Below are 19,852 nucleotides of genomic sequence, written 5' to 3'. Positions count from 1 at the left end.
GTCGAAGGGTACTCGGCGAGTGCCAAAGTGCACTCGGCGAGTTCCATGAAGATGGCCTTAGACTCGGCGAGTTGGATAAACAACTCGGCGAGTCCTATGAAGATTACCTGGTACTCGGCGAGTCGTTCTTCAAACTCGGCGAGTCCCTTGAATATAGCCTTGAACTCGACGAGTTGTTCTTCCAACTCGGCGAGTCATATGATCAGTCACTAGGATAGGAAGGGTTTAAGTGTAGGAGGTCCAACCCTCCGTAGTCGCACGTGGAATTAGCAATTTAACGTGTAACTATAGTCCCAGAATCTCCAAATCTCCAAGGTTGATGTTCTGATGGAAGATTGGAGCGATTTGTGAGATCTGTTCGTCGGACTCGGCGAGTCACCCCCTTGGACTCGACGAGTCCAGTCGCGGGTTTGTTAGTTGTCCCCGTCTAGCGAGTCAGGCTGACTCAGTGAGTGGGAACAGGGACCCGATGAGTCAGAGTCGGGCTAGACATAGAAGGACTCGGCGAGTCGCCATATGGACTCGGCGAGTCCAGTCAATCAGAAGGTTGAATTTGACCAAGGAGTTGACTTTGACCAGTCATTTGACCTTAGGGGTATTTATGAGTGCCTAATCCATGTTTACGGATTTATAGCCGGAGGGATTACCGGTGCGGAAGCCAGGCGTAGTCTGAGCAGGTTTTCGGCAGCTACTCTCGAGGTGAGTTTTCTTCCAGTAGGGACGGGTCTAAGGCACCAAGGCCGGCCCGTATAGACGATATGTTAGTATCAGAGTGTGGTCGGGGCCCGTATCTCATAGCCGAGTTTGATTGAGTTATATGCCAGTATGATAGAATTGCTTATACTTGTTGTCTGTGTGATACTTGTATGTTATGGTTTAGTAGCGGAGTGTGGGCGAGGCCCGTATCTCCATGGATAGCAGAGTGTGGGCGAGGCCCGTATCTCTATGGGTGTGGGCGAGGCTCGTATCCCTTAGTTACTCATTATATGATTACATGGTATGTGACATTATGGGGGAACTCACTAAGCTTCGTGCTTACGTTTTATAGTTTTGTTTTCAGGTACCTTTTCAGCTAGGGGACAGGAGCCGGCGCGGTAGCGGCATATCACACACTCTCATGTTTTCCGCACTATGGATTTTCTGGGATGTACTCTGAATATTTTACTATGATGTTACCGGTTCTCAGGCATAAATTAATATTATGAATGTTTTGTAACGATGTTTTTATGAATTAACCTAATTTAAAAATGAAATTTTTAGCTGGTATTTTTGGGATGTTTCAGTATTTTCATTAAAACCTATATTAAACTCATAAGTTATGGAAACCATAAGTTTTTGAATAGTTCAAACCTTGCCCTCAAGTTTTGGAATTTGTAAATGCAAAGTCTCACTTTGAAACATTTAGTTCCAAACCCTAGAATTTTAGTAGTTTAAAATTCAACCCTTATATTATTATAATATTATAGGTTTAATATTTATATATATATATATATATATATATATATATATATATATATATATATATATATATATATGTGTGTGTGTGTGTGTGTGTGTGTATAAGAGTAAAGTCAATCTTACCGTTAGTAGGCCTCATTCACGAAGCCAGTCTATAAGGGGGGTATAAGGTTACTGCCTATAAAATGACAGTTTAATGGGTGTCCACTCTCACCCACCGCTTCCTTGACTGGTGGAGGGTCGTTAGCCAAACGGGTAGGATAGGACTCTAATTCTCCCTTCATTAAAAGTATAATGATAAATATAAAGTAACTAAACTTTTATTAAATTCCCAATCTTAGTTACTTTAGGAAAATATGAACATGGTGCTAACCCATGAAATTGCACTTTGCACCTTGTTAAGTCGTTAGTGGAGCGTGTGTGGTTAACTGGCACACTAATCTGGGACTGACAGTGCGTGACAAAGGGTGGCTTGATGTTAATCATAGATCAATGGAGCGTGTGTGGTTAACCGGCACGTTGATTAGGTGGTTGTAATATTAAGTGTACCAAGCTAATTTGCATGGTTATTCACACCTTTTTTGTGATCCTCGGCATCCCAATCACAAACTTGAAGGGCACAATTGAGATTTAAACATGCCATTGAATAGTTCAATGAATCTCAAAGGATCTAGGAGTTTCAATCCAATTAAAACGTAATGTTTAATTTCATTTTTCATGGTGGAAATTGGTAAATTGTCATTTACCTACCTTCAAATATTTTGTAGCTTGGATTACGGCATCCTGTTGGATTAGTGTCTAAGCCCGTAACTATATTTGGTAAGTACTTGACCCGGTTGTGCATGGTGTTTTTGGGTTGCCTTCACCAAAGCAACTTGATAGGGTGATTTATAAAGGGAGAGGATATTATGGTTTATTAATTTATTATAAGAATAATAAATTAAAAGAGAAATCATATTATTTAATTAATATTAGTCATGAATTCATTAGGAATTAATTTGGTGACTAAAAGAAATTAATTAAATATAGGGGACTGGACTGCAATTATAAGATAATTGGGTTTTGGGCTGGGAAACCTAAAGGAACAAGGGGTGAACGAAATTATGATGGGGATCCATCATATTTTCGTCCATAGGCCTTATTCCAGAAGGTTCCATGGGCTGCTTGGAGATTAAGCTGTCCATTAGGGTTTTTGACTGAAACCCTAGCAGCTCACAGTATATAAAGACCCCTTCCTAAGGGAAATCGGCCACTCTTCCTAAGGAAACCCTAGGAGCCAATTTTAGACTTCTAAACCTCTCTCCATTATCATCCTCTTACTTGTTGGTGTTTGTAAGCCATTAGAGGAGTGACAATTGTGACTCTAAGCTCCAAGACAAGAAGATCATAGCCATTGTGAAGAGGTAATCATCTAGATCTGAATTCGTATGTTAATTTCGAATTATATATGCTAGATCTAGGTATCAGAGCCATTGTTGGTTTCTATTGTATTGATGCTTAACATGTTCATCTTGCTGAAAATCATTTTCTGGCCCTCTGTTCGAACTGACTCGGCGAGTCACTTGCTGAACTCGGCGAGTCAGTCCAACTCGACGAGTCCAGAGAGTGACTCGGCGAGTCGGAGCGTCAAACAGAGGGATTTTCGGGATTTCTTGCTGTTTTGTTGAAGGATAATTGCCTAATATGTTTTTAACTGATAAAATACGAATTTTATTGTTATTGTGAGATTATCCTTGCCAAAACAAAAGATAATTGCAAATTGTTTAGATAATAAATTCATTATATGATAAAGTTTGATTATTTGAATTATTGGGTAAATTATCTTGTAAATAAAATGGAATAGGTCAAATTTAGATAATCATTAAATTAAAAGTTAATTTAAATTATTTGTTATTTGACCCTATGTGTTTTGAAAAGTTCAAAACTTGCCCTCAAGTTTTGAAATTTAAATTTTTGTTTAAACGTTTAATTTTGAATTATTTAAATTTCAAACCCTAGAATTTTACAAGTTTAAAATTCAACCTTATACTATTATTTATTATAAGACTAATATATATATATATATATATATATATATATATATATATATATATATATATATATATATATATATATATATATGTATAAGATAAAGCTAGTCTTACCGTTAGTAGGCCTCATTCACGAAGCCGATCTATAAGGGGAGTATAAGGTTACTGCCTATAAAATGGTGGTTTAATGGGTGTCCATTCTCACCCACCACTTCCTTGATTGGTGGAGGGTCGTTAGCCGAACGGGTAGGATAAGGAAAACTAATTCCTCGATTATAAGTATAATAATAAATATCGAAGTAACTAAATGTTTTTAAAAAATTCTCAATCTTAGTTACTTTAGGAAAAATGTGAAAAGATGCTATTCCATGGAATTACACTTTGTATCATTGTCGAGACGTTAGTGGAGTGCGTGTGGTTAACCGACACACTAATTAGGTATTGGCATTGGTAGCAAAGGGTGACTCGATGTTTTTCATAGATCAATGAAGCGTGTATGGTTAACCGGCACATTGATTAGGTGATAAAGACATTGGGTGCACTGAGTACATTCGCATGGTTATTCACACCTTGTTTGTGATCCTCGGTATCCCAGTCACAAATAGAAGGGCATATCGAGATTTAAAAATGCCATTGAAAAGTTCAATGAATCTCAAAAGATCTAGGAGTTTTCAATACATTTAAAACCTAATTTCATTTTCGTTTTTCATGGTGAAAATTAGTGAATCGTCATTCACTTACCTTCAAATTATTTGCATGTTAGATTACGGCATCCCTCTTCTAATTTGTAAATAATGTTGTTGGATCCTAGCCCTAATTTCTCATTTTGGATGTTTAATTGGGGATTCATTTTCTAATCAAACTTTGTCTCTTTTTTATCTCAGATGTCGAACGCAAACAACAACGCTTCTGGTGCTTTTGGCTCGTTCTTACTCATGAACTTGTGTAGGAGGGTGATATTCGATGGAAACAATTTCAATGATTGGATCCGCAACATTCGAATGGTCACCCGCTACGAGGACAAAGAATATGTCCTCGACGAAAAGCTCAAAGAACTCGACCCAAACACTGCTACTGCTGAAGAGATCGCTGCCTTCAAGGCCCATGAGCGTGATGCTACGAAATTCCATTGCATCATGCTGGCGACCATGACTTCCGAACTCCAAAAGTCCTATGAGGACATGTATCCATATGAGATGCATCATGATTTGCTGGACCGGTACCACCAAAGTGCAAGGAAAGAGAGGTATGAGATCATCACTTCGATGATCACTGCCAAAATGGGCAATGGAGAGTCCATTACCTCACATCTGCAAAGGATGCATAGATATGTCGATCGTCTGCTAAAGTTAAATGTTAACTTTGATGAAGAGCTGGCAATTGACATCATCCTTCATTCCTTGCCTCCCTGCTACAACCAATTCCGCATGACCTACCACATGAATAAAGAGGAGGTCACCTTGAGCAAGCTTCAAGGGTTGTTGAGGACTGCTGAGAGCAACCTCAAAGACAAATCTATTGCATCAACTCCTACTACTACTACCCCTGTCTTGGCCAGTGGGAAAGGAAGAGGAAAGAAGAGGAAGGCTCCGTCTAAGAGCCACCAAAAGGGAAATTCCCATGATGGTTCCTCTTCTAGTGGAACCAAGGCTGGTACCATTGTGCACTCTTCCGACCCCAAGAATGCAGATTGCTTTTACTGCTGTCACACCCCCAAACCAAGGATGGCGGAAACGTCCGGGGGTGGAGGACTTCATGTATAGTATCATAACAGCAATTGTAATAGTAATTCAAGCAAACACAACCAACATATATATAATTAAAAAAATTACATCATTGTATGAATTACATGTTTACGAATCAATTACAATATGTTGATAAAATATGAAATAGTAGACGCCTTAGCGTCCCATCCTCAAAAGCACTTGATTACCTGTTTAATGATTTCCTGAGAATACAAGTTGTTTGAAAAAGTGTCAACACAAAGGTTGGTGAATTCATAAGCTTTTCGTTTGTAAAAGTAGTATTTGTATTAGAAAAATCCAATATTTTCCTTAATGTGTAAATGTAGTCTTAAAACCCAAAGACCGAAATGTACAAGTAATTTGTCATATTTATAGTAAAACAATGCAAGTTTAAATCGACATAAACTCGTTAAATTTTAATGAAGTTCCCGTAAATTCCAATGTTTGTTAATACTTTATGTGAGTTTATTATAACCATACTATGACCAAGGTTGCCTAAAACGACGTTCTTCAGGCGTCGGAAATGTTATGACATTTGTCACCCCAGACCTATCGGTCTAACTGTTGCATGCAGTTTAGGTGTGGGTTTGTCAAACCCAATATAGATCTATACACAAGTATCACGCTCTCCCTCAAGGAGACTCTGGTTACAATACAGGACTTAATGGTAATTTGAAGTAAATGTCTCACAAAGTCATTAACGGAATTACGTGTTATGAAAACTTGGTACCGTATGGCCGTACCTTGCTTAATGAAAATACCCTTTGTATAAATGTACCCTTTTTAAATGTATGTGTTATGTAATGTATCATAAACTATACCTATTATGGTTTATCAACCAAGGGTAGTACGTGGTAATGTATGCAAACTATATTCAAAATAGTTTATTTAATGTTTGAATGTATCGATTGTACTTTGATTATAATCACTTGTTATTCTTTATATTTTATATGACCAAATCCATTTGTAAACTGATGTGTGTCTAAATATTAAGATAAAATGTCATATATTGCAGTAACATATAGTCACATAAAGATATACACCTTGCTCAACATGTTACAAGGTGAAATGAAATTAACAGCAACTTTTCGTTAAAAACAGTTTCTGTTACCGTTCTTAGAAAATTTATAGAAAAATCATCACAACTCTAAATCCAAATCCGCAAATTTTGAGAGTTTGGAATATGAGTCTAGTTTGTTTGTGAATTTTATCATGATTTTTAGTGATCTCTAACAGAGGTGAAAATGTTCATAATCACAGACTGGTCCGGGTTTGCCTCTGAAATGACAGGCAGTTTTGTAAAAATCACCATTAATTGTAGAAAAATCATTTGGAGATTTGCAAGTAGTCATTTTAAAGCTAAGAGTTTGAACTACATGCACCTGAAACAGTTTTGAAAACTAAAATTTTTAAGTTGACCAAAACAGTCCGTGATTAACGTCCATCTTTTCTGATGCAATCTGTTAGAAAAAATTTAATTGTGTTCTTGATGATTTTACTTGTATTCCCCCCTTAAAACTTAAGAAAAACATGTAAATGTATGGGTATGAACTCACCTTATGTGGTTTCAGTAGATGAAAGTGAGAGAGAGGAAGTGTTCAACTTAAGAACACTAAGAAGATGTCTTGATGATTCGAAAATCTAACACCGAATAAGATGGAACTTGTGTAAGATATCAATAATTTGAGTAGAATGGAGTTTAATAATTATGTGAATGATGAGGATACTTACTAATTGAAGAAAGAAATCCCTGGAGAAAGCCTTGAAGTTCTTGAAGTTAAGAGAAAAGATGAGAGAATTTTGGAGAGTGTTCTTGGTTGCTAAGTGTAGAATGAAAGAGTTTTTATGGAGAATGAGGAGAGAGGATCAATCCTCCAGCTCTTAGAACGTGGGAAGAGCTGGAGATTGGCTGTAAAGGTCCACTAAGGAGACAAGGAGTAGTGGGAAAGAGTGGATGATCATAGAGTGAGGTGGTGGTGGCTTGCTTTTGTCATAAAATAAGGAAAAGCAAATATTCCCTCAATAATTAGTCCAACCACCAATTCTTTTAATACATTTTTATAAAAACCCTGGAGATTTATATATTTTGGGGCCTTAGTTTATAAAATAAAGTTTTGGGTGAAAATCCCACGTTAAAATAATGAAAAACGGAGTTAAAACGAAGTCGTAGTCGAAAAACCGGAAAAATTATGACACGCAAACATGCATGTCGTCTTCTTTTATGACAGGGGCTTCCTTGATACTCATTGCGTGTCCTCAACACGCGAGTCGTAAGGTTACGACAGACAAATGTGTGTCGTCTTCCTTTATGACAGGGACTTCGGTCCTGAAGCTTCAGTTTTGGGTCCTTAAGCCTATTTTACCCGTTTTTACCCCGTTTCAAGTGGTTTTTGACCCAGTTAAGGGTCGGGATGGCCCGAATGATTACAAAAAATTAAAAGAACTTTTGAGAGAGATTTGGGAGAGATTTCAATTAGAAAGAGATAGAGTGAAAACGATTTAGAGAGGTTTCGTTTGTGATTAATTTGAGTGTCCGGCTTCACAACGCAAGGTTCGTAAACCCCATTAAACCGTGTTTTAGTGTCGTACACAATCCCGATGATTATGCAATAGTGTTTTATCGCTTTGGTTCGTTGTTTAGCACTGTTAAGGCTAAGGAAAATCAAACACATGAACTTTCCAAATGAGGATTTCTCATTAAAATAGCGAATTGTATAGTGATTACATAACGTAAACCCTAGCATACAAGGGTTATTGGAGTTGACCGGTTTGACTTGTTGACTTTGAATTGACCGAAATTTGACGGTTGTCACAACTGCCATGATAAGGGGCACTGGAAACGAAGCTGCCCGAAATATCTGCAGGATATCAAGGATGGGAAAGTGAAACCCACCTTCACAGGTATGTATTCTATTCAATCTAATGACTCATCGCATGCTATTTCATGGGTTCTTGACACAGGTTGTGGTTTTCACATCTGTTCTGACTTGCACGGTCTAAGAAGAAGTAGGGATGTGGAGCATGGGAAGATAAGCTTGATCATGTGAAACAGAAGATCGTCGCCTGTCACCAAGATCAGAGTTTACTATTTAGTGCTTAGTAATGGGTTAGGGCTAGATTTGAATAATTGTTGCTATTCGCCAGAAATGGCTAGAAACATCATTTCTTTTCATGGTTTATATAGACAAGGATTTAGATTTTCGTTTGATAATGAAAAAGGTTCTATTAATGTTTTTCTTAATGGTGTTTTCTATTTCGAAGCATTGCCTTGTAATGGAATATATGAAACTGTGATGGTTGTAGACAACTTAGGAAATGATGTGTTGCATATCGATTCTTCCAATAGTTTGGACAAAGCATGCTTGTGGCATTGTCGTCTTGGACATGTCAACAAGAAACACATAGCCCAATTCCAAAAGGATGGAGTCTTGGAGTCATTCGACCTTAGGGACGATGACGTGTGAGAGTCTTGTTTGCTTGGAAAGATGACCAAGTCACCCTTCACTGGTACTTGTGAGAGGGGTGAGGGTTTATTGGATCTCATACATACCGATGTATGTGGGCCCTTTAGATCCACCACAAGGGATGCCTGCCGCTTTTATGTAACCTTCACCGATGATTATAGTAGATATGGATATATTTACTTAATCAAGCAGAAGTCAGATACCTTTGAAAAGTTCAAAGAGTTTCAACATGAAGTGGAGAATCAGTTGGGCAGGAAAATTAAGATGCTCCGATCCGATCGAGGTGGTGAGTACCTTAGTCTTGAATTTCACGACTATCTAAAGGAATGCGGAATAGTTTCGCAATTGACGCCTCCTAGGACACCGCAGTTGAATGGTGTAGCTGAGAGACGTAATCGAACCTTGTTAGACATGGTTCGTTCTATGATGAGTCAGGCTTCGTTACCTATCTCTTTCTGGGGGTATGCCTTAGAGACTGCCGCCCATATCCTTAACTTAGTCCCAACAAAGAAGGTTGCCAAAACACCTCACGAGATGTGGACAGGGAAAGCTCCCTCGTTAGCACATATCAAGGTTTGGGGTTTCGAGGCTTTCGTAAGACGAGAGACTCACGACAAGCTCGAACCTCGTAGTGAGAAGTGTATTTTCATCGGGTATCCACAGAAGTCCTTTGGCTATCTCTTCTATAGACCGAAAGACAATGTTGTCTTCATCGCGAGGAGAGGAGTTTTTCGAGAGCGAGAACTCATAAGCCAAGAGGACAGTGGGAGCCAGATTGATCTTGAAGAGCTTCAAGAATCAAGTGATGAAGGAACCTCTAACAATGGCATTCAACAAGAGGAAGAGAGTCCTGTTGAACCGATTGACGAATCATTACCTCTTAGACGTTCCAGTAGAGTTAGTGCTCCACCCCAGTTTTATGGTTTCCATATTACTACTGAAGGGGACACGTTCATTAGTGATAACACACTGGTAAATTTAGACGAGCCTAATAGCTATAAGGAAGCCATGGCAGGCTCTGCAAAGTGGAAATAGGCGATGGACAGTGAGATTCAGTCCATGTATGACAACCAAGTTTGGAATTTGGTTGACAACGTTCCAGGTCGTAAGACGGTCGGGTGCAAGTGGATCTTCAAGAAGAAGACCGACATGGATGGGAATGTGCACACTTATAAGGCACGGTTGGTTGCGAAGGGTTTCACTCAAACTCCCGGAGTTGATTATGATGAGACTTTCTCACCAGTGGCCAAGATAAAGTCTATTAGGGTGATGCTAGCCATTGCTGCATTTCATGACTATGAGATATGGCAAATAGATGTCAAAACAGCTTTCCTTAATGGGAAGTTGGCTGAAGATGTTTACATGAATCAGCCAGAGGGTTTTGTCGATGCAAAGCACCCGAATAGAGTGTGCAAGCTTGAGAAATCCATTTATGGATTGAAACAAGTGTCTCGCAGGTGGAATATTTGTTTTGATGAAAAAGTCAAAGAGTTTGGTTTTCTGCGAAATGAAGATGAGTCATGTGTGTATGTCAAAGCCAGTGGGAGTATAGTAAGCTTCCTCGTATTGTATGTTAATGACATACTGCTCATAGGAAACGACATCCCGACCCTACAGGAAGTTAAGTCCTGGCTTGGGAAGTGTTTCGCTATGAAGGATCTCGGAGAGGCTGCCTATATTTTGGGAATAAGGATAGTGAGAAATAGGAGTGACTGATATGACTAAGTCATGATACATACTTGGATAAGGTACTGAAACGTTTTAGTATGGAGAATTCCAAGAAAGGGGAGTTACCGATCCAAAGCAATACCAAGCTGAGTAAGACTCAAAGCCCGAGTACAGAGATTGAGATAGCAGAGATGAGCCGAGTACCTTACGCTTCCGCAGTTGGCTCGATCATGTATGCTATGACTTGTACTCGCTCTGATGTGGCCTTTGCCTTGAGCATGGTCAGTAGATATCAAGGGAACCCTAGTAGAGCTGATTGGATCGCAGTCAAGAATATTCTTAAGTACCTTCGGAGGACTAAGGAATGGTTTCTTATTCTCGGTGGGAGTGATGACTTAAGGGTGCGAGGATATAGTGACGCTAGTTTCCAGACGGATCGGGATAGTTACTGATTGCAATCGGGCTGGGTCTTTACTCTAAATGGAGGAGCAGTGACTTGGAATAGTTCCAAGCAGGAGACGGTAGCCGATTCAACGTGCGAATCGGAATACATTGCGGTGAGTGAAGCGTCAAAGGAGGCAATATGGTTGAAGAACTTCATTAGAGACCTTGGAGTTGTGCCATCCATAAAGGAGCCGATGGAAATTTTCTGCGATAACGAAGGTGCGGTTACCTTGACCAAGGAACCAAGGGATCATGGAAGATCCAGGCATATCGACAGAAAATACCATTTTATTAGACATCGAGTAGAAGAGGGACTCCTCGTAGTGAAGAGGGTATCGTCAGATGAAAACCCAGCAGACCCCCTTACGAAGGGACTGAGTAGGGTTAAGCACTTGCAACACGCTAGGAGCATTGGGCTGAAGGACGATATAATTTTAGATTAGATAGTTTAGAAACATGTAATAGATGAATTTTAATTAACATTTGATGATTAAATAAAAGAGTATTATTTATGAGTAAAGTTACTGTCTTTTTTAATCATTTATCTATTGTTTCATTTTGCATGTTTTGACTTCCTGAATAATAAGATTATTCGAACAGTCTACAGTCGTTCATATTTTGGAAGTAGATATGAAAGAAGACTGTCATGAATAGTCTGTAGATTGTCTGGAATGTGCTGGACATAGCAAAAGTTGCTACAAAGTTCATGAGTGCTTATGAATTTGGATTTGAGCATTGGAATAAACCCACGCTTGCTAGTATCACTTCATGGAATTTAATCACGAGTGATCGCAAGACGATAATATCTTATAGTCTTTAAACCTAGATATATGGTTTATTGTTTGCTAGTTGATTGTGCATTGATAATGCGTAAACGCATCAGTAACTTGATGTTATAAAACGCATTGTTGTGTATGATTTGACTAGTGAATAGTAAATGCATATAAGTCGAAGTTTATCTGTTCCTTTTATCCTAAGAGGGTAAAAGCTATATATGGGCCCCTCGATGATTTGGTTTGACTTATGTGTCGGGCCCGGTCAGGACAAAGTTGATATGTTCAACCAAGTTCTATGTCGAACAAATCAGATATCGAGAAACAAACTGCTAGACAATAAGTATGACTTAGTTCCATGTGATTGTCCGCACGATATCTAGAACAGAGGGCTATACGATCCCTTATCTAAAGGACAAGGTCATTGATAAGATCAGAGTGCGATAGCGTCTTTGAGAGCTACGATTGCTAATTGGATCGTACTTGTATTTATATTTACTAGACTTATCCAAGTGGGAGACTGTTGGATTAGTGTCTAAGCCCGTAACTATATTTGGTAAGTACTTGACCCGGTTGTGCATGGTCCTTTTGGGTTGCCTTCACCAAAGCAACTTGATAGGGTGATTTATAAAGAGAGAGGATATTATGGTTTATTAATTTATTATAAGAATGATAAATTAAAAGAGAAATTATACTATTTAATTAATATTAGTCATGAATTAATTAGGAATTAATTTGGTGACTAAAAGATATTAATTAAATGTAGGGGACTGGACTGCAATTATAAGATAATTGGGTTTTGGGGTGGGAAACCTAAAGGAACAAGGGGTGAACGAAATTATGATGGGGATCCATCATATTTTCGAATTATATATGCTAGATCTAGGGTTTGTAAGACTTGGATGAATTGCATGTACAATAGAGAAACCTAGATCCAAGCTTTAGGGTTTGCATGAGCACATAGGAAAGTTTTTGTGTGTAAAACCCATCACATCCATCTTCCAAGTTATAAAATATTATGTTGGGTCTTAGCCTTAATATTTCATTTGGGTATTATATTAAGGATTTAAATCAACTAACTTGAATTTCTCCCTTGTAGATGTCTAGTTCAGACAACTATGGTCTTCCCAAATCTTTAGGAACAAGCTTTCCTAATGAAGATGATATCCCACATGGCGATCAAGGTGAAAGATTAATCCTTTTTTCGTGCATTAATGGGACTGGAAATCATATTTCACTTCCTCCACCTCCTCTAATTATTCTCCCTGGCCCATAAGCTAGAAGACTTGAAAAGTTCAAGATCACTCAAGCCCTATTGGCAAGTAAACACAAAGATGGAAAGTTTATATGTGCTCATGTCTTGGACATGAAGCAACATATAGACAGGCTGAGAATGTTGGGTGTCGTTTTCCCAAGGAAGTTGGCTGTTGACTGGGTTCTTCAGTCACTTCCCGATTCATATAGTGAGTTCGTAAAAGACTACTATGTGACAGATCACGACATGACCCTAATTGATCTTACCTATTTGCTAATTGGTGCTGAATCAACAATGATTTGGCGCAATGGTCAAGCAAATTTGATTGAAAGGTCTACCTCTCAAGCTAACATGGACATCCCAAAAATTATTCCTTCTCCTAAAGGAAAGGAATCGACCATAGTCAAAAGTTTTGAACATAAGAGAAAGGCCAATTATGAGATTGTTCCAAATGAGCCTGTGTGTTTCTATTGCCAAGGAAAGGAACATTGGAATCGAAGCTTCCCTGACTACCTGAGAATTTTAGTCAGATTGTATGGTTCTGCTTTAGGTAAGTCCACTATCTAAACTCTATTAAGTTCCTAATTGTTGATTCTTAATACATGATGTGACAAGTTTGCATTTTGATGTTTTGTAGGATCAAGCAAAAGGAAGGAATCTTAAAAGTAAAAGCATGCTGAATCTAATCGCGAAGAGATGGATTTCGATCGCATGGTTCGAAGATCGGATTTTTTAGCTGCTGCTTAGGACTTGTGATAGATTGCTTAGAAATATGTAGTGACATAGTTTTCATTTGTAATTGCATTGTAAGGAAAAGTTTTTGCGCACCTTATAAATAAATAACATTTTGTTTTTATTTTTTTATATCTCCTTGCAATGGCAGTTGTGAAAAATTGATGTTTGTATGTTTCTATTGTTAGCAATATGGATTTGATTCTTTCATTTATGGTAGTGTCATAATTTACCAAATAAGGAAAGATTCTCATCACCCAAGTTTCAATTGGATAGAAACTTGGAATCATGCAACCTGTATTGCATGATGAATGAGAACTTCATCTTTGGGAAATAAAGACTAATTCTTTGTTCACATGTATATGTGAGTCAAGTGAAGGACTGGGGGATCGGGTACACTTGGTTGTGCGCTGGTCAGGTCCACCACAAAGAACGATAAGACTATTTGTTATGATTTACTAAAGTTTAGTAAATATGGTTATACTTACAAGATTAAGTATAATTTTGAACCATTGGAAATGTTTCAATGTATGGAAGAACGAAGAAGAAGAATCAAATTAGGCAGAAATATAAAAGTTTCTCTGATCCGAAAGGATGGGAGAGTACTTTAGTATCGTGTTTTATGATCATCTTAATGATTATGAAAAACCATATCACAATTGATCCTCTAAGGACATCTTATTGCATTTGTATGGCTAATAAGAGAAATCGTGAATTGTTGAAATGGTTAAATCAAAAAGTGAATCATACTTTGTTCCAAAATCGAGTCTTAGAGTAATACTCCAAGATCGAGCCTTAAGTGACATAATCTTAAGAAAGGTTTATAACACATTTTAAATTGGTAAGTTGTGATGTCTTGAATAAGACAAAGACCAACTAAGACCGATTATATGAAGTGTTTCTCTTGATAAGAAACCGCACTAACTCTTGAATATTTGTTTGTCAAGTAATGTTTCTTGACAAAGAGAATCTTATATGTCAAGAGGTCAGTGCGAGTCTTAAAGATCTTGAAAAGTTTCAAGAACTAATCAAGAATAAACCTATTGTTAATCACTAGCACACGACTTGAGGTTTGTAACCTATCATGTTGACATATTCTTGTTTCTGTGCTTATTCCAGTTAAATTTGACTATGCATGTGAGTTTTATGAGTTCTCAGTTGTTTGCATAACAACTTGGAAGACATGTTAGGCCCTTACGCTGCCAAGTGGAAAGAAATTAAGATTGAAAAATTTCAGTCCATATGAGTTTGGATTTGTCACTAACCTTGTCTTGTGATTATGGTTATGACAAATTCACATGGATAGGAACACATACACCAAAAAAAATCTAAGTGGCATAAGGTTTCTATCCAATTCATGAAAATGATTGTGAGGAAACGCTTTCACTAATTAGATTTTAAGGAAATAGCATTTGTGATATTTGCATTCTCAAATTCGTTTATGATTATGGCATCCCTCTTCATAGTTCGAATTGTGAGAAATGGCAAAAGGTCTAAACATGTATAGGTGAGTTAAGTGAAGGACTAAGGGATCAAGTACACTTGGTTATGCGCTGATCAGGTCCACCACAAAGAACAATTCGTTATGATTTACTAAAGTTTAGTAAATAAGGTTATGCTTACGAGTTTCAGTGTAATTCTGAAACATTGGAAAAGTTTCAATGTATGGCAGAACAGATGAGAAGAATCAAATTAGGCAGAAAGATAAAAGTTTCTCCAATCTGAAAAGATGGGAGAGTACTTGAGTATCGTGTTTTATGATCATCTTAATGATTAGGCTAAAGGGAGTGGTAACACTCTTAGCACCCTGCCACATCATTTTTTTTTGCTGCCATGTCATTTTTTGGCCTGCCATCTCATTAGCATCTTTTCCTTAGCATTTCATAGGGAGTGGTAACACCCCTAACACTCCTTGATTTTTTTTATCAAAATTAAATAAAAAGGTTTTTACTTTTATTCTTGTTTCTATGCCCATTCCAGTTGAAGTTGACTATGTATGTGAGTTATATGAGTTCTTAATTGTTTGCATAACAACCTGAAAGCACTGGCATGCCCTTGTGCTGCTGGGTGGCAAGAAATTAAGATTGAACAAGTTCAGTCTGTATGAGTTTGGATTTGTCACTAACCTTGTCTTGTGATTATGGTTTTGACAAATTCACATGGATAGGAACACATACACCATAAAAATCTAAGTATCATAAGGTTTCTCTCCGCTTCATGAAAATGATTACGAGGAAACGCTTTCACTAAGAAGATTTTAAGGAGATAGAAATTGTGATATTTGAATTTCTCAAATTCAATTATGATTACGACATCCTTTTTCATAATTCGAATTGTGAGCAATGGCAAAGGTCTAAACATTTGAGACTATGATTACGGTATCCCTCTTCATAGTTCGAAAATTGTTTAGACACACATGTTAGTTGTCTAAGGAAAAGGTGTATGAGTTTAAGAAGCTTAAATAAAGTCTTATCGAAGCATCCCGTATCAGAAATCTGAACTTTGGTAAGAAAGTCAATAAGTATTGATTTCTAGAAGTCCAGCTGATTTCTAGGTACATGTCAAAGCTAGTGGGAGCATAAGTGTTATGATGATAAGATAATAATTTTTATGCTAGTGGGAGCATAATTATTATGGTAAGTGTTGCAAGTTATCAATGTTAATTATAGAAACCAAAAGTTTCAATTCGCAAAGTTGCAGGGTTTGAAAAGTTGTTTTGTTATAATTAAGGGAGAGAAAATTATACTTCATTTCAATTATATAAGCTTAGATTGAGATTTTGATCAAATTTAGTCAAGTATATATATTAATGTTATGTTGGAATGGTTCAACATAAGGAAATTCTATATATGGAAGTGTTTATTGCGTTCTCAAATTCAATTATTATTACGACATCCCTTTTTATAGTTCAAATTGTGAGAACATGGCAAATAGCAACATTATAGCAAAAGACTGGTCTAGTATCATGTCTTTATGCGAGACATTATGTATCATATCCCATATGCTTCGGGTATAGGATCGATTGCATATGCTATAATATTCATATGTTCTAAAATTTTCCAAATGCCTAGGCCATTAAGAGGGAAAGGGACTAGAATAAGATATGACTAAAGTGGTTAAGCAATTGTCGAGGACAATCTGAGGGTTACCAAAGATTGGTTGCTCATGGACAGTTGGAAGCATAGTGTAAATTTTGGAAGGAGCATATTGACATATTCTGAAAAGAGGCAACTCTTGTTCAGAAGTGATAGTCAAAATGGGAATATGGAAATGTTTCCATGAGTATAAGTCATTCTTTAAATCTGTGTAAGATTAGAAAACTTAATGCATGAAGGATGTTCAAAGGAATGTACTTTGAATGTGAGACTTCGTTTCCATGGAATTGTTCTCCATTGGAATACTTTGTAATGTCTGTTGTCGAGTCTCTGTGACTTTTGTGCATAGTCATTACAAGAGGATCATTGCATATAAGTTTAGAATCTAACAGATTACAGTAAATGGCAAGAATTTGGTATTCTTACATTTACGGTAAGGATTTGGAATTGTGAAATGAGCATTATTGAAATGTTGGCAATTGATCTATTTCACAAAGAAAGGACCATAGGTAAACATAGTGTGCATGCTTGGAGCATGGCATAACTATTGTTTTAATTCAAGTATTAAGTTGATTATTCGAAACATTATACAATGAATAATGAGTAATCAATATGGAGATCAAAAGTTTTAGGGCCATATAGGATTAGTATTATTCTTGTGTTTCACTTTGCATGTTTTGACTTCCCGAATAACTAGGTTATTCAAATCATCCATAGTCGATCATACTTTGGAAGTAGGTATTGAGACAAGACTATCATGAATGGGTCTGAAGTTTGTATAGGTGTTTTAGACATAGCTATAGTATTCATGAGTGCTCCTGAAATAAGATTCGAGTATTGGATTCAACCCACGCTCGTTTGTATCACTTCATGGATTTTATCACGAGTGATCATGAGACGATAATATCTTATGTTCTTCAAATAGAGAGATATGAGTTGCAGTTTACAATTCGGTTGCACATTGATGATGTGAAAATGCACCAGTAACTTGGTGTTATAAAACGCATCATCGTGTGTGATTTGATAAGTAAATAGAGCAAACATATGAGTCGAAGTTTATCCATTCATTTTACCCTTAGAGGGATAAAAGAGATATTTGTGGGCCCCTCGATGATTTAGTGATGACACCCCTAAGTGCTTGGCAAGCCTGGACTGATTTGATTTGTTCAATTAGTCGGTCGTCATAAATCGGAAATTGGGAAACAACAGATGGAAAGAGAGAACGATTATAATCCATGTCTCAGTCCATATGATATCTAGAATGGAGAAATATATTATCCCTTATCTAATGGACGCGTGGTTGATTTGTTCAGAGTTCGACAGCGGCTTTTAAGAGCTACGATTGCTAGTCGGGATTTTGGAGTCGTACTTGCAATAATAGTTATTAGACTTATCCAAGTGGGGGACTGTTGGATTAGGTGTCTAAGCCCATAACTATAATTGGTATGTACTTGACCCGAGAGTAGCATGGTCCATTTGGGTTGCATGGCACCGGAACAATCTGAAGGATGGATAATTAGAAGAGGTTGTTTATGGTTTATTAATATATTATAAGTTCTCTTATATTAATATGAAACCATATTATTTAATTAGTATTGATCAATAATTAATTTTGTGATCAAAAGAGACTAATTAAATATATGGGGATTGATTATGTGAATCATTCATTCTTATAATGTGGGCTTATGATCCATAGTTCTTTATGTTGGGCTAAACCCATGTGGTGACCTATGGATGATCCATGGAGGTTTAAACCCATGGAGCATGAGGAATATGGAAGGTCATGCACATTAGGGTTTGCATGGTGTAACCCTAATTAAGCCACACTATATAAGAACCTCTCTAGCTCATGAAATCGGTCCTAAGGAAGCTTAGTAGAGTGCTAGTCGATTTTGTGAGTGCAAGTAACCTCCTCTCAAGTTCCTCCATTGTTGGTGGTGTTGTGTGATTCCATTTGAGGTGTAACACTTGGGTCACTATGTTCTTAAAGGTCCAAGGCTTCAAACTACAACAAAAGGTATGTCATCTAACTAGAATTTTGTAGTAAAGATACTCCATTGTATGCTAGTTAGGATGATGCTTTGGAAAAATAAAGTTTGCATGTATATTAGAGAAAACATAGATCCAAAGCATCTAGGTTTCCATGTACACCATAGAGTACTAGAATGCTTAAAACCCATCAGTATTTTGGTATTTATCATCCTTTCGGTTATGGATGTTCGGGATGAAGACGAGTCTGGTGATTGTTTGGGCCTTAGTGGCCATGTCAGTTTGGGATTGAATGGTGTAGATCTATATGCGTATTTGACTTTGAGGTATTGGGGCCCTTCTTGAGGTAGTGCTAGTCTGAGTCACGGGCCTCAAGGAGGGAGCAATTGGGATGAGAGGCTTGAGAATTGTAGCCTTGAGTTTGAGTGATCGTCCGATGGCTTATGATGTCATTTTCTATGACGAGGATTCTATTCTTCTAGTTTTATGTGTTGGGAGAAAGAGAGAGTGCGCGTATGATTTCAAAAATTGGAGGACGACCTAGTTGGGGAAACTAGATGGTTGTGGTATCTGCGACAAGGGTGGAAATGCACAAGAGGATTCTTGTGGTTTGATCGCCTCGAGATATTTTATTATGTGGAAAGAGATTCATTTCCGTAGAGATTGTACAAGATGAGGACCAGGGGTATGTCTTCCTTGATTTCAGCTAGAGCATGTTCTGGTAGGTTGTTCCAGGTGATCAGGAGAAGTGAATCAGAATGACAACTTTTGTTGTCTATCTTGTATCTCGACTATGAGTATCATTCCTTTTGTTTTTATGATTGAGTCTCATGCTGGAGTGAAGGTCATGGATCGGCGGTTTGGGTATGCAAGACTTTGGTTTGAGATGAGGGTGCAGAGTAAGTTTCCATCGGATGTATGTACTCAGAAATACATGAGTTGTCTTCGCGGCAGGAAGTTGTTGGTCAAGGAGCTCGTTGTAGACAGTGGTCCCTTTCGGGAAGGATGATGAACTAATCAAGAGGTGGTTAGGTCGCTCGGGTCGAGCATCAGTTGTTGAAGGATTTTCAGCTCAATGTATAAATTGCTACCTATAGTCTAAGATAAGCAGTGGTTGATTTGTCAATCAACTTTAGGGTTGGGTATATGTAGTTCCGCATGGGTTTAGTTCAGTGGAAAAACATTGGATTACTAGGTTG

At 37.6% G+C, this 19,852-nt stretch overlaps 1 long non-coding RNA gene across 1 annotated transcript; it reads right to left on the bottom strand.

Annotated features, from left to right (window-relative positions):
• Nucleotides 1–5,387: 5,387 nt before the first annotated feature.
• Nucleotides 5,388–7,286, bottom strand: LOC145123944 (uncharacterized). The gene is made up of 3 exons (XR_013715416.1): nucleotides 6,965–7,286; nucleotides 6,790–6,874; nucleotides 5,388–5,436 (listed from the first exon to the last, which is right to left on the bottom strand). It is a non-coding gene; the product is annotated as an uncharacterized LOC145123944 (long non-coding RNA).
• Nucleotides 7,287–19,852: the final 12,566 nt, after the last annotated feature.

The sequence above is a fragment of the Lactuca virosa genome, chromosome 7 (assembly GCF_052849685.1).
Source record: "Lactuca virosa cultivar CGN04683 chromosome 7, Lactuca_virosa_CGN04683_v6, whole genome shotgun sequence".
NCBI classification, from domain to species: domain Eukaryota; kingdom Viridiplantae; phylum Streptophyta; class Magnoliopsida; order Asterales; family Asteraceae; genus Lactuca; species Lactuca virosa.
Note: the sequence above shows the minus strand (reverse complement) of the source record. Positions and strands in the feature narration are given on the sequence as shown.